A 16,493-nucleotide genomic window follows, 5' to 3' on the forward strand; every position below is an offset into this window, starting at 1 on the left:
AGATAGCAGCAATGATCGGGGGTGGTCTGCCATGAAGAGAAGACAGTACCTCCGTGCAGTTAAGCCCCCTTGCTAAAATCACATTAGTGTCAAAGATACAATTAGGCCCCAGGCCTCCTGATTCCTGATGCAATGCTTTTTTCGTGACACTCCTCTGTCTCCGTGAGTCCAAATATCTACACGTGCCTGGACTGATAATACATGTTACATGATGTTTGAAAATTTTTACTGGGATATCTGTAATTCTAAATAGACATGCCAAGAAACCCAGTGGCTTCTAAGCAGCATGTATAGATTCAAGAGAAAAGCAATATTCTAACTTCTGGCAAAACGTCAAGTATCAAGAATATCACTCACCACAGCTGACTTGATAAGGATGCTGCTGAGGGACCAGCATGCTGCCTCAGCCCAAATATCTGCAATGGCCCCTCCCGGGGGACAGGGAGCTGGGTGGCAGAGTCCCAGGATTTTCTCTCAGATCTTTTCTCTGAAGTGCTCCCAATCCTCTCCACCCCCCACCCCTCTCTCTCTCTCTCCTCTCTCTCACGAGAGCCTCGCCTCCCAGAGCAGAGTTAATTAGAGCACAGACTTCCAGCTTCTGACCACAATATGTATAAGCTGTGAGTGGAGGAATAAATCTGATCCGAAATTTTAAATCTGTGTTTTCCTTGATATTGACAGATCTTACTGTTATTTGGGCTTGTGACCCTGGAATTTGTGTTAGTTGATTTTATATTGATGCATATTTTGCATGCTCTCTAGTCCCAATTACTAAGAGATGAACATGTTTCTCAGGCAAAGGGTCCACTCGGGTTTCTAATATTACTGTCCCTAGTTTCATTCAGAAACTGGAAGGTTGAAGTCTTCTTCATGATAATAAGCTGCTTGCTTCCACAAGTTTGGGTTTTTTCTGTTTTATGAGAACTAGACCGTTCAGACCTAATTACAGGTAAAACGTCTAATATTTCAGGTTGGTTTTTTTAAATTCTTTTTTTTTCATTAACGAAGTGTGAAAATTTTTACTAATACCCTAGATACAAATTTTAAATCAATTAAAAGAGACATTTGAGGGCTGCTGGGAGGGGGAAAATTGAGGAAGTAAGTTATCTCATTTTCTAGAGCAATGAAATAATATGGATGCCATTCATTCATTCATTTATCCACAGAATGTATATGGAAGAGTTAGTTTATAAGGTATAGAACACTTATTATATTAGGCTTATTATACATGAGGAACTAGGGAGAGATGATGGTGAACCAGAAACACTCAATCCATAAATATTTTGTGAATCAATAAACAATGAATGAATAAATACATTGCATTTATATTATTTCAATTTAATTATTTTAGATACAGCAATGCTATTTTCCCCTACCCCCATTTTGGCTTTTTAGATTTTTTTAAATTGTTTTAATTGACATAATGATTGTACACATTTATGGAGTACATAGTGGTGTTTCGATACATATACTGTATATTGATCAGATCAGGGTAATTAACATATCCATTATCTCAAACATCATTTCTTTGTGCTGGGAACATTCAATATCCTTCTTCTAGCTATTGGAAACTATTTAATATATTATTGTTAACTATAGTCATCTACACTGGCATAGAACACTAGAACTTAGTCCTCCTATCTATCCAAATTCAGTTTTAAATGATTTCACTGATATATACTCTGGATGCAAAATATTATTCTCTAATCTGGCTCAAATACTTCTTATTTGATCCAAGTTCCTTTATGATAAATACATGCGGCTTACTCCTCCACTGATGATCAATTTATCCCCCTAGTAGCCACCTGGCCTTAGAGAAATTCACAGTCCCAAAAAATCATGAAATCAAATGTCTACAGGGCCAGGTGCTCATTCAAAAGTGAATCAGGTGGGGCTAGGCCAGGACTGAGGCGAGCTGGATAGCAAAGCTCCAGGACCTTCTAAAGGGCTGATGGCCAACTGTTGCCTCAGGGAAGCAAAGCTGTATTGTGAGATCTTCAAGTTAGAAAATCTATATCGCTGCACAAAATCTCTGATTTCTGAATGATAACAAGAGATTTTGTTAGAACACTGCACAGGCCAAATTAAACATGTTTGTGGGCTGGATCCAGGCTGTCAATCTGAAACCTCTGATATATAGTTTCAGATTAAATGAAGCCTTTAGTGAGATAATAAACCCAATCTACCAACCTAATTCAGAACCACGTGGCTTTATGAAGACAGCTTCCTTCACAGCTAGAATTTGTTTAATCCCTAAATGGAAACATGTATTAATTAAACACAGCACCATCCTATTGACAAATTCCGTGACTATCACCGGAACTTCCAACACGCTGGTGCAGAAGTTTGATCTAGAAGAGGGTAAGAACCTTTACAGGGAAAGGTTACCTACATTGTAGTTGCTCAGCTTTTTTTACGTAAACGAAAATTAAGAGATATTGAAGCTCTGCAAAAGTCTTCTTAAGATGTAGAAGAGTACGGAATTTTTATTATCTTAGCAGAATCTAATATAATGGCTCAAATAAATCAATAGATTTATTATCAAAACAAAGCTTCAGGCCAGGCATGGTGGCTCACGCCTATAATCCCAGCACTTTGGGAGGCCAAGGCTGGAGGATCATGAGGTCAGGAGACTGAAACATGGTGAAACCCCGTCTCTACTAAAAATACAAAAAACTAGCCGGGCATGGTGGCAGGTGCCTGTAGTCCCAGCTACTGGGGAGGCTGAGGCAGGACAATTGCTTGAATCCAGGAGGCGGAGGTTGCAGTGAGCTGAGATTGTACCATTGCACTCCAGCCTGGGCGACAGAGGGAGACTCCGTCTGAAAACAAAAAAAAAAAAACAACAACAAAAAAAAAAAAAAAACAAGCTTCAAAAGAGTTTCTAGGTTATTATTCCTCAATTTCTCATAAAAGCAAAGAAAAAGTTGGCTGATGCTTTAGATCATGTATTCACTCAACAAACATTTATTTTTGTTCCTAGAATAACTTGGCATCTTGAGATACTTAGTTTATTGTGCTCTGAAGGCTTTTCAGTACAGAGTCTGACTTTCAACAAATCATGTTCAACACATATTTATTAAATACTACTTTCTAGCAAATTTATTATAGAAGCAGATTTGACCTTTTGGTATTGGCAACATGAAGAGGTCAGGTGTGTATTAAAATATCTCACGTACCACATAAATATATACACTTACTACGTACCTATAAAATTTAAAAATAAAAATAATGACCAGGCATGGTGGCTCATGCCTGTAATCCCCATATTTTGGGAGGTCAAAGAGGGAGAATCGCTTGAAGCCAGGAGTTGAAGACAAGTCAAGGCAACATAGCAAGACCCTGTCTCTACAAAATAAAAATTAAAAAAAAAAAAAAATAGCCAGGTGTGGGTGTGCCTGTAGTCTCAGCTACTCAAGAGGCTGAAGTGGGAGATCACTTGAGCCCAGGAGTTTGAGGTTGTAGTTAACTATGATCATGCCATTGCATTCCAGCCTGGGTGACGGAGCAAGACCTTGTCTCAAAAATAGAAATAATGAAGAGGTCAGGTGATTCTCCTTTAGAGAAAACAAGCATAAAATGGACAAAATTGTCTTTTAAAAAATTTGTTTTAGCATGCAGAAACCTACCAAAGCCAAAAAATAAATTAAGCAGAATTTATTCTAATACACAAAAACTGATAGAGTTTTTGGGCAGGAATGATGGAAGTCTGTGGTCTCTTGCCTGGGCTATTCCTATGCTCCCCTTTCTCAGTTCAATTGGCAAGAATATGGCCATGCCAACTTAGGCAGGCTGTAATTAGAAAGGGACTTTGCTGCCAAAGAAGGCAGACTTGCCTTGGGGTATAGGGGAAGGAACAAATTTCTATTACATTCACAGCTAAATATGGCAACTTTGGTTTGGAATAGACTGTAAAAAGCTGCAGCTTTTCTAGACTTAGGTCGTGTTTCTCAGTTTAAGGTGAGTGACCAACCAGAAATTTAATAAGGCAATCTTGGAATTTAGAACATCATGAAAGGGCTGAGATAAGCTCTCCACACATCCCTGGCTGACAGCTAAACTACCTGTGTGTAGGAGAGATCCAAAGGACCCTTAGGAAATGTGATAAACCAAGGGAGACATGAGAACTGGCTGCAACTTTGAATATGTTCCTCACATAACTCAGTTGGCACAGGATGGAAGTCTAATAGGTTCAAGGTGTTTGAACAAAACTTGAGCCATCATTAGTTGACCATTAAACTATACAGACAGAGGAGTGACCCTAGAGAGCCAGGTTAAAAATTAGAAATAGAAAAAACAGATGGGCCGAGGCATCAGCAGTTGCGCATTGTGTGGGAGAGGTTTTCCACAATGTAAATTAATAGACGTGTAAAAAATCAGGAAAGTGTGACCCATACTTGGAGGATTTGGGAGGAAACAATTTTTAGAAACTGACTCTGAGTGATCCTAGATGTTAGGCTTAGCAGACAAGACTTTAGACAGCTGTTATAGATATGTTCAAATAATTAAACTGAAACAATAAACAAAAAAGAGTTAGAGAAAATTATCCTCAAAGGTTAAAAGAAAAATATGCTAACAACTGGTCAAGAAGTAAGAAGTCCACACAGAGAAATAGAAACTATATGAAAGAACCAAATGGAAATTCTAGAGTGTAAGAGTATAACTGAAAGAAAAATATTTACTAGCTAGGAACAACTGCAAACTTGAAATGGCAAAAGAAATAAGAGGAAACTTGAAGATAGATAAATGGAAACTGTTAAATCTGAAGAACAGAGAGAAATAAAGGGAGAAAAATAAACAGATTCTCAAAGGCTTGCCAGATAACATCAAGCATTTCAACATATGTGTAGTGGGAGTTCCAGCAGAAGACAAGAGAAAGGTCCAGAAAATTCGCTGAAGAAATAATGGCTGAAATCTCCCAAAACTTGATGAAAATCATTAACTTACAGATCCAAGAAGCTCAACAAGCATCAGATAAAATAAACACAAAGAGAACCACATAGACATACATCATTGTCAAACTGCCAAAAGATAAAAACAAAGAGAAAATCTCTAAAGCAGCAAAAGAAAATGACTAATCCTTGACAAAAGAATAACATGATAAGCAGCTGACTTTCATCAGAATCAGTGTGACCCAGTAGGCAGTGGAATACCATATTCAAAGCACTGAAAGAAAAAAAAAGTCAATCTGAAATCCTATATTCAGTAAAATCATTGTTCAAAAAGAAATTAAAGTAAAGAAACATCCAGGTGGAAAAAATGAGAAAATTCCTTTATAGCAGAACTTTGCTACAATACATACTAAAATTTAAGTTCTTCAGGATGAAAGGAAATATCAGAGTAACTGGAATCTCCAGAAAGAGAGAGAATTTGAAATGGCAAGTAAATTGGTAAATATTAAAGATTGAAGATCATATATGTTTTTCCCTTTTCTTATACTAATTTTTTATAGACATAAGGTTGTTTAGGGCATTAATTACAACACCGTATTTTTTTATTTATACCTGACATTGATATAACATATATAATAATAGCAGTAGAAGGAACAAGAAAATTGAGTTGTGTTAGTTACTATACTTTTCTCAGGTTAAACCAGTATTAACCTGAGATTGTCATAAATTAAAATTGAATATTGTAATCTCTAAAGCAGCCACATTTTTAAGTTTTCAAAAGCTACAACAATAAAATAAACAGAGGATTTAAAATGGTACGCTAAAAATTATTTATTTAACACAAAATAGTCAACCACAGAGGAACAGAGGAACAAGAAAAAGGACATGAGCCTTATAGGGAAAAAATAGCAAAATGGGAGGCATAATTCAATGACATCAACAATTACATTAAATATTAATCAACTCAATGCTCCAATCAAAAAGCAGAAAGTATCAGACAATAACAAACAAGATTCAATTTATATGCAGTCTACAAGAGAAACACCTTAAATTCACACAGATTAAATTCACATATTCACATGTTAAATTTACATATTCACTATATTCCATGAATATAGTAACTGTAGGAGAATTAGAGTGACTATGATAATATTGGACAAAGCAGACTTTAAGAAAAGACCTATTACTAGAGACAAAGAGGGACATTTCATAATGATAAAAGTATTGACATGACCAGAAGATACAATAATCATAAATATGCATATACCTTATCACTAGGGCCAAAAATATTACATAAAACAGATTGAAAGGAGAAATGGACAATTTAATAATTATATAGAGAGACTTTAATACTCCTTTCTCAGTAATTGAAAGATCATAACAGAAAAATCTGTAAGGATATACAAGTCTTGAACAACTTGATCAAACTGACAAATACAGACCATTTAACCCAAAAACAACAGAATATACATTATTTTCAACAGCAGGCAGAAATCTTAGAAATCTCCAAATATTTCAAAATGAAACAACATACTTCTGAATATCTCATGATTCATATAACAAATTATAAGGGAAATTCAAAAATATCATAAACTGAATGTAAATGAGAACCAGTATATCAAAATCTATGTGTCACAGCTAAAATGTTGCGTAGAGAGAAATTTGAGCTTTATACACTTCTATTAGAAAGGGGGAAATACCTTACATCAATAATGTAAGTCTTCATATTGAGAAGTTAGAAAAAGAAAGCAAATTAAGCACAAAGTACTAGGAAGGAAATAATAAAAATCAGAGCAGGATGCCATGAACTAGAAAATAGAAAAAAGCAATCGAAGAAAATCAATGAAATCAAAAGTTGGTTCTTTGATATGATCAACAAAATTGAAACAGTAGGCTAGCTAGATGTCAGTCAAGAAACAAAGAGAGATGAAAATTTTTCCAAATTTGGGAACGAAAGAGGGAACGAGACTACAGACACTACAGAAATTAACAGGCTTATAAAAGCATATCATGAACAACTGTATGCCAATGAATTTGTTAACTTAGATGAAATAGACAAATTCCTAGAAAGACACAAATTATCAAAATTGACTCAAGAGTAAATAGAAATTTTGAATATACTTATGCCAAGTAAAGAAATTGAATTAGTAATTTAAAGTCTCTCCACAAAGTTCAGGCACAGATGGCATCACTGATGAATTCTTTGAAACATCTAAGAAAGAAATAATACTAATTCTACAAAACCTGTTTCAGAAAATAGAAAAGGAGAGAATACGTTCCACTGTATTCTATGAAACCGCTATTAGCCTGATACTAATGCTAGACAAAGGAATTAAAAGAAAAGAAAGATATAGCTCAATATCCTTCATGGACACAGATTTTTAAGTCCTTGAGAAATATTAACAAATAAAATCTAAAAGCATATGAAAAAGATTATACTCAATGGTCAAATGAAGTTTATCCCAGAACTGCAAAGTTGTTTTAATATCTTAAAATCAATTAACATAAAATTCCATAGTAATAGAATAAACAAATTAATCACCTTAATAGATATAGAAAAAAATTACTTGATGATTTGATTCATTATACAAATTCTCACAAAATTAGGAATGAAGGGAACTTCCTCAACTGGATAAAGAACATCTACAGAAAACTTGGGCAACTAACATCACTCTTCATGGTTAAAGGCTGAAAGTTATCCTCCTAAGATCAGGAACAAGGGAGAAATGCATGCTCTCACCATTTCTATTTAACACTGTGGTACAAAACGAGACAAATAAATAAAAGGCATGCACGTTGTAAAGAAAGATGTAAAACTATCTTTATACAGAGACATAATCTTTGATATAGAAAAGCTTAAGGAATTTACCAAAAAATCTACTAAAGTAAACAAATTTGGTAATGTCACAGTTATAAGGCCAATACACAAAATTCAATGAGTGGCATTTTTATATATTAGCACCAATCAATTCAAAACCTCAATTAAGAAATCATTCACAAAAGCATCAACAATAGTAATAAGTTTACTGAAAGAATGGCAAAACTTAAAGGGGATCTAAAATAGTGGAAAAATAAACCACATTCATGTGTTGAAACAGTCAATATTACTAAGATGGGAATTCTCTCCAAATTGATCTTCGCATTCAAGACAATTCTTATTAAAATCCCAGGAAGTGTGAGTGCAGTGGCTCACGCTTGCAATTCCAGCACTTTGGTAGGTCCATGCAGGAGGATCACTTGAGCCCAGGTTGTGAGCCTGGGCAACATAGTGAGACTTTGTCTCTACAAAAAATTAAAAAATGAGGCAGGAGGATATTTTGAGTCCGGGAGACTAAGGCTGCAATGAGCCGTGATTGTGCCACCACACTCCTGCCTGGGTGACAGAGAGAGACCCTGCTTCAAAAGAAGCATTTTTTTTTTTTTTAGAAATTGATGACAAGTTGATATAAAATTAATATGGAGATACAAGGATCTTAAATAGCTGAAACAATTTTGAAAACAAATGAATACAAAACTTCTTAGGATTTGTACTCACTGATTTCAAAACCTACTGTAAAGCTATACAGTAAGCAAGACAATGTGGTACTGGTTGTAAGAATAGTCATATAGATAAAAAATGGAACAGAGAGTTCGGAAATAAACCAAAACATATATGGTCAACTGATTTCAACATAGTGCCAAGGCGATTCAACAGAGAAAGAATAGGCTTTTCCAGAAAGTATGTTGAACAATTGGACATTCATATACAAAGTAAACTAAGAAGCTTGATCCTTAACTCTCTTCACAGAAAAAAATTAATGCAAATGGATGCCTGAACTAACTATAAGAGTGAGCTAAACTATAAAACTCCTAGGAGAAAATTTTTGTCACTTAGGCTAGGCAATTTTTTTTAGAAATGAAATCAAAAGCATCATTAGAAAAAAAAAATTGATAAATTATACTCCATCAAATATAAAAATTTTGCTCTTCAAAAGACATCATTAGAAAATTAATAGAGGCCACAGACTGGGAGAGAAGATTTGCAAAACATACATTTCATAAAAGACTTCTATTCAGAATATATAAAGCACTCTTACGACTCAATAATAAGACAACATTTTAAAATCACAAAAGATTTGAATGGTACTTCCCCAAAGATGACATACACATGGCAGAAAAGCACATTTTAAAATGCTCAAAATCATTAGTCATTAGGGAAATGCAAACTTAAAACACAATGAAAGACATCACTACAAAATTATTGAAATGGCTAAAATCAAACAGACTGACACTACCAAGTGTTGACAAGGAAGCAGAGAAACTGGAAACTGCACACATTGTTGGTGAGAGTAAAATGTCATGGTCTGTTTAGAAAACAGTTTAGCAGTTTAGCAAAATGTTTCCGTATGACTCAGCAATTTCACCCTGAGCAATTTCACTCTGGGTTATCTGCTAAAAAGAAATGAAAATATGTCTGCAAGAAGATTGTTTGTACTAGCATTATTCACAATAGCTAGACACTGAAAACCATCCAAACTGCTATCAATTAATGAAAGGATTAACCAAATCTGGTATTCATACAATGGAATAAATAAAAGGAACAAACTACTGATAACACGCAACAACATGGCTAGACCTCAAAACACTTGTGCTACTTGAAAGAAGCCAGAGAGTAATGGCTATGTATTATATAATTTCATTTATAGAAAATGTCTAGAAAAGGGAAACTACAAAACAGAAGAAAAGATTGATGGATGCATGAGACTGGGTAGAAACAGATATTGACTGCAAAAATCCACACAGGAACTTTCAGGATGATGAAAATATTTTAAACTGGATCATGGTAATGACTGCGTAATTGTGTGAATTTACCTACACTTGTAGAACTTCTATCCACTTATAGTGGGTGCATTTCATGGTATTTAAATCATTCCTCAATAAAAGTTCTTAAAAACAGATTTGATCCCTGCCTCTTGGAATTTGTAATCTGTGCCACGTTCTTTCTGGATCATCCCATTTCTTAATCATAACAATATTGAAACTATCCAGGTAAACAAGTTTCACACAGAATCCCTGATATCCTTTATGTCCTATAAAAGGAGAAAGTTTTCACTTTATCTTCTCCATCCATGCTAGTTTCCATACTTCCTCAATACATGCATGTTGCTTTGGGAGGCCGAAGCAGGCGGATCACTTAAGGTCAGGAGTTCGAGACCAGCCTGGCCAACGTGGTGAAACCCTGTCTCTACTAAAAATACAAAAATTAGCCAGGCTTGGTGACGCATGCCTGTAGTCCTAGCTACTTGGGAGGCTGAGGCAGAAGAATCCCTTGAACGTGGAGGCAGAGGCTGCAGTGAGCCAAGATCGCACCACTCCAGCCTGGGCAACAGAGTGAGACTCCATCTCAAAAAAGAAAAGAAAAAAGGAAAGAAAGAGAGAAAGAAAAAAAATGCATATTGGCTGAATGGAAAAAAAATGGCTGAAATAATAGTGATAATTTTAAAATAAATCTATAGAAGTCTTTCTCACTTCTGAAATATAAGTAGATTCTCTAGAGAAGTCCTTCTAAACTACAGGCCATTTTGACCCCCAGCACTCCAAATACTCAGCAATACCTGGAGACATTTTTGGTGGAGACATTTTGGTACGGGAGAGTGCTGCTGGCAACTAGTGGGTAGGGGCCAGAACTGTCACTAAACCCACAGTGTACAGGACAGCCACCCACTAAAGAATTACCTGGCCCAAAATGTCAGTAGTGTGAAGATTGAAAACCCTGCTCTAGACTGATCTAATGGCCCTTTCAGAGCTTGCTCCTTAATCTACATATCACATTTCAGCTGTTTACATTGTTCTCTCCCGCAGATTGCGACTCTCCTAAGACTTTACCTGTATGTCTTTTCTTTGGGGTGCTCGGCATGATGCCCAAAACATAATAGGTGCTATATAAGTGGTTAATGAAAAAATAGGTAAAAGAATTTTTTAAAAGTGTGATCAAATATAAGGACGCTATTTTTAGAAGAGATGTGCTATTTCAATCATTATTTGTTAAACACCTGTTACGGCTTTATGTTATGATATTAAAACAAAAATAATTCCTCAAATAAATATGGTATTCTACACCTTTTTTTAAGATGGAAAAAATTACAAAATATTTTAAGAAGTATATGTCACATCTCTAAAAGAATTGTGAAATACTGAGCTAATTTCTGAGTTCACCTTCCACAGCTAGAAATATCAATCTCTGTTTTTACATAGGAAAAACTAATTTTGTATATCTCCCTTCCCAATTGTGTGTTCACAAGTTAATACTATTTTTATCAATAATAGTCATTCTCATTACCCAGTATATGGCGTTCTCATCTTTAAAGGTATTTTGAGAATCTATTAGTTACCATTAATTATTAAAGCTACACCACTTAAATATAGGCATTTCATTTTAAAGTGACACTTTCCATTCTCATACTGTAATAAAACGAATGAACCAGCTTTTTTTTTTTTTTTTTTTTTTTTTTTTTTTTTTTTTTTGACAGAGTCTCACTTCCTAGAGTGCAGTGGGCCATTCTCCTGCCTCAGCCTCCCAAGTAGCTGGGACTACAGGTGCCCGCCACCATGCCTGGCTAATTTTGTTTTTGTATTTTTAGTAGAGACGGGGTTTCACCATGTTAGCCAGGATGGCCTCGATCTCCTGACCTCGTGATCTCCTGGCCTCCCAAAGTACTGGGATTACAGGCATGAGCCACCGAGCCCAGCCCACCAGCTAATATTTTTATAACTTTTCTTCAACACTCTGCCTCCCACCCCCATCCCAATCCTGGATAAGTCAGAGTATTCTAAAGAGGATATATAGTTGTAGTGATAATTATAGACATAAATAATGATAGATAACAGACACATACTTATAGATGTAAGATATATATGCGTATGTATTTATGTATAGCTGTATATAAGGGTATGTACCTATTTCTATTAATCTATCTGTCCTTATCCTGTTTCCCTACATGCATGCATGCATTAGTAGCACTCTAACGTCTCTGACACAGTCTCACCTCTTCACACTTACATTTAAGCACTGCCACAGTCTGATCAATATCTGGTTCCAATCTAACATAACTCTGTTTCAGAAATTACCTGCTTAATACGTACTGAACTAGTCATGTCCCTCAAAGAGGAGGGCCTTCTGAAAGACTTGCTTTCATAACCCCATATCTTTATGCCCTCTCAGAATAAAAAAAAAGTGACAGATAAAAAAAATAGAATAGGGCCGGGTGAGGTGACTCATGCCTGTAATCCCAGCACTTTGGGAGGCTGAGGCAAGTGGATCACAAGGTCAGGAGTTCAAGACCAGCCTGGCCAACATGGTGAAACCCCATCTCTACTAAAAATACAAAAATTAGCCGAGTATGATGGCGGGCACCTGTAATCCCAGCTACTTGGGAGGCTGAGACAGGAGAATTGCTTCAACCCAGGAAGCAGAGGTTGCAGTGAGCCGAGATCACGCTACTGCACTCCAATCTGGGCAACAGAACAAGACTCTGTCTTGGAAAAAAAAAAATGGAATGGGGATCATCTCCCTTTTTGAACTTATTTTCTAAAGAAAATAGCAACTTAATATCTACTGTCACAGAAGAAAATACAGGAAAAAAATTCTAAACCCATTTATGTCTTGCAATCTCCACCTCCCCTCCAGCAGTTTTCTTCTACCTCTTGAACAGAATCTGGCACCCTTGGACTTTGCTTTTAGTATTACTGATTTGTCTATTCATTTATTAAATAATATTAAAGATGTGCAAAAGAGTATAAATAATATTCAAGCAAGCATCATTATCCTACTTTTATGTATACTTTTACTGCATTTATACTTATCCTTGGATGATTTTATGTATTGTGTTGCAGGTTTGGTAACTTACATGAATTGTATCATAATGTATATAACATTCTGCAATTTACTTTGTAAAAGCATCATTATTCTTATAAATGCCTTCAGGATAGATAACATTTAGCTATAGTTTATTTACTTTCACTGTTGTGTAGTACTCCTTGTGAGAACATATGATTTTAGGTCATTTCCAGTTTGGGCTATTACAAATAATGCTGCTGTGAAAACACTTACACCTGTCTTCTTGGGTATGCAAGTGTTATTTGAGGGCATGTGCCAATTTTTAAAATTATAAGTTAGGAAATCTCCAGCTTTCTTTAGATAATTCCAGCTGTTCTCCAAAATGGTAGTACATTCCTATGAACAGTATATAAGATTACCTGATATTCTATCTCCAGCACTTAATAATGTCAAACTTATTCCCATGAAATGATTCCCATAATGAATCATTTTGGTCACCTCTGTCTACTTTGTGTATAATAAATAAATTAAGCACATCCTATTATTTTTATTTAAATTTTTCATAATTAGAAGCTATTCCTGATCACAAGGTTGTCTCTTATTTTTACATAGACTCAACACTTACAGTTAAGCATTAGTTGGTTGTAGACTATTCATTTGTATTTTAGAACATGGCTTAATTCTGACCACAAAGCTATGAAACATAATTTTGTATATGACTTGTCAAATGTATATCATTATTTTTGCATTTTCTGAGGATAATTAAATTAGTGATGATGAGCTGATATAGGTGAAACTAAATCTTTTCAACTAGAACATGCCAAAATGCAGCTACTTTAATAATGGCTTCTTAGGCAATCATCTCTGTCCTACTATCTATAGGTTAAAGCCCAGCTACTTCAAACCATGTCAGTCTGTTCTAGTGTGGAAAAATCACAGAGGGCAACAATTTCATAGCTTAACCCTTTAATCCATTACAAAGTGTTCTAGAATCCAAGATGTCTACATATTTAACTACATGTCACATTGCAGTTCATCCTCCTTTTCTTTTTAATGCCCCTTGTAAACAATGAAGAATGGTTTGTATCTGGTTATTAAAAGTTACTCAACTGCTAACATGAGAGTTTTGTAGTTTCGTTTTTAGTTGCCAACCCGGTGATGATGATGACTATGATAATAAAGAAGAATGTTTACTTGTAGAAGTGTGTTTGTGTGCTATGCACACACAGAGAAGGAGATTGCCCTTTGTATTTGGAAACTAGAATGCTCCTTCTTCTACAAATATATTTTTAGGTAAAGCTAAAATCCAGGTAAGGGCTGTTCATCCTTCCTGCAGTGTATTCATGGGGAGATGCCTCTGTGCTTTGTGGCTACAAACTGAAGAACAACAGTCTCCTTCAATAGTCTTAGCTACAGGACAATCTTAGAGTGAGGTGGCTGGAGATGTAAAGCATCAGTTCTTGCTTGCAGCCTTCTACTCCTCTAAAACTCCTCCATCTCCCTTGGTTTTGAAGTTATGTCATCCAAGATCTAGAAAAAGAAGAACCACATTTTGAAGAATGCCTAACACCTATAATGCCAGGAACCACAACATAATTCCCAAATGGTCTCATATAAACAGAAACCCGCTGCATGTCCATTGGATTCTAAACTCCTTGAAGTCGATAAGCCTGTCTTCATCCCTGCATTTGTGCAGCACCTTGCCAAGTATGTGACACATAGCAAGCAGTCAATAAATATTTGAAAAGGATGAAGGCTGCTTACAGGGCCTGTTGCTATTTACAGGCTTGGTATGGGTCTGGATTTTTGTCTCTCCCTGAGCCACCCAGGACTTTTTGCTATAAATGAGCTGCTTCTCCCTGCCTGCTGCATGCCAGGTTTTTGTCCATCTGCTGCCATTGTTTCCCCACGTTTCACAGCTATGTTGTATTGCATGTGGGTATTCTTTCGTGGGTCATTATGGCATCTGTCTGCCCACCTTGTGAATGCCCCGTTTTGGTTCACTAGACAGCAGCTGCCTGCACCTCCTGCTCCCCTCCATCATCTGCCCAGGTCCAGCCCAGTCAAGCCTGGTTGCAGAAATCATCATTTCATTGCTTGGGGGTTGGCTGCACTCCAGAACCTGGTTACTGAGATCCTTGCTTACCATTTAATATTCCTATAGGTAATTTTTTAAAAGCCAGGTGTGTTACCCACAAGAAATTTCAGTTTCACAGATGTGAACAAGGATGTATACAATCATCACTACATACATCTTTATTAGTAGTAATTTTTTAGTAGAAAGAGACCCTAGGAGCCACATTTATAGTAATAGAGGAAAGCTCTCATTATACAAAGAATGGACTTCCAGAAACCCTAACCCTCATTCAAAATGAATGTGAAAAGCAGAGAGCTTGCACTGCCACAAAGTCTATCACTTTGTTCCGCCTCCTTACATAGAAGCTTCCCATTGATTTGTAGCCATTGACGTGCAGCTCAGTTACATGCAGTTACACACAGTTCCATGCTAAAATCCAAAATTTGTACATTAAATTGATTGTTTGGAATTCAGGCTTCTGTTTCTATTGACAGCTTTACTTGTCATAAAATTTAAGGCAGTAAAACTCTGGTGGTATCCATACTGATACAGTGTATCCAAAAAATGAAAGTGTCCATCTCCTTTCCTATGAAGTAAAGTTCATGGCCTTTGTTACAGCCATTTTCCTTTCAATTTTTTTTTTTTTTTTTTTTTAGATAGTGTCGCTCTGTCACCCAGGCTGGAATGCAGTGGCACAATCTCAGCTCACTGCAACCTCCGCCTCCCGGGTTCAAGCAATTCTTCTGCCTCAGCCTCCTGAGTAGCTGGGACTACAGGCATCTACCACCACGCCCAGCTAATTTTTGTATTTTTAGTAGACATGGCATTTCACTGTATTGGCCAGGCTGGTCTCGAACTCCTGAACTCATGATCCGCCCACCTTGGCCTCCCAAAGTGCTGGGATTCCAGGCGTGAGCCACCATGCCCTGCCAGCCATTTTCCTTTATTTCCTCACTTACTTTTATATAAATCATATAACAAAAAGATTAGATTTCTAAGCCAATTGCAAAAGTATGTTTCATCTCCAATGTACCCAAATATTAGAATTATAAAATCTCATCAGAAGGAAGAACATTGTTACTTAGTGAAATTAGTGAAATTCATTCTAAGTACCATATCAAGGAGGCAAGAGCTGTGCTTCTTCTCCCCATCTTCCCTCCCTCAATCTCCCCGCAGGTCATTGCAGAAGGTTCTTGAGAGAAAGAAGAGAGAAGAAAGAAGGCCAGGCAACCTTAGCGATGGAGAGAAGGTGAAGGGGTCCTGTCAGAGGAAGAAACAGAATTTCACCATTTCCTGGGAGCTCCTCTGGGCCAGATATTGTGCCAAGTCATTTTGCATATGGCATCTCACCAATCACCACCATACCTCATGAAGCAGATTTTATTATTTCCATTTTGCAAATGATAAGAACTGAGACTCAAAGAGGACAACATGCCCAAGATCAAGTAAGTCCTAAATGGTTGGAGTGGGACTGGAGAGAAGATCTTTTGAATCTCTGTTTGATGGTGACACAGTTGGCTCCTTGGAGTATTACAGGACTGCCAGGTTGTTATGTCTGCTGTGCAGCAACAGACTAATACACTGAGACAGCAAGGTTTGCAGCAGAGAAAGAGTTTAATCATTGCAAGGCTGCCAAAGGAGGTAACAGGAGCAATTCTCAAGCCTCAAATCCATTTCATCGAAGGGTTCTGGGCAAGGATCTCATGGA

At 36.5% G+C, this 16,493-nt stretch overlaps 1 long non-coding RNA gene across 1 annotated transcript in view; it reads right to left on the reverse strand.

Moving 5' to 3' along the window:
- The window catches only part of LOC112423719 (uncharacterized), a 41,112-nt gene extending 40,528 nt beyond the window's left edge, over positions 1–584 (reverse strand). The window contains exon 1 of the long non-coding RNA XR_003014269.2: positions 358–584. This is a non-coding gene — a long non-coding RNA (uncharacterized lncRNA). The remainder of the gene's footprint in view (positions 1–357) is intronic.
- Between the last annotated feature and the right edge of the window lie 15,909 nt (positions 585–16,493).

The sequence above is a fragment of the Macaca nemestrina genome, chromosome 19, assembly GCF_043159975.1.
Source record: "Macaca nemestrina isolate mMacNem1 chromosome 19, mMacNem.hap1, whole genome shotgun sequence".
Classification (NCBI taxonomy): Eukaryota; Metazoa; Chordata; class Mammalia; order Primates; family Cercopithecidae; genus Macaca; species Macaca nemestrina.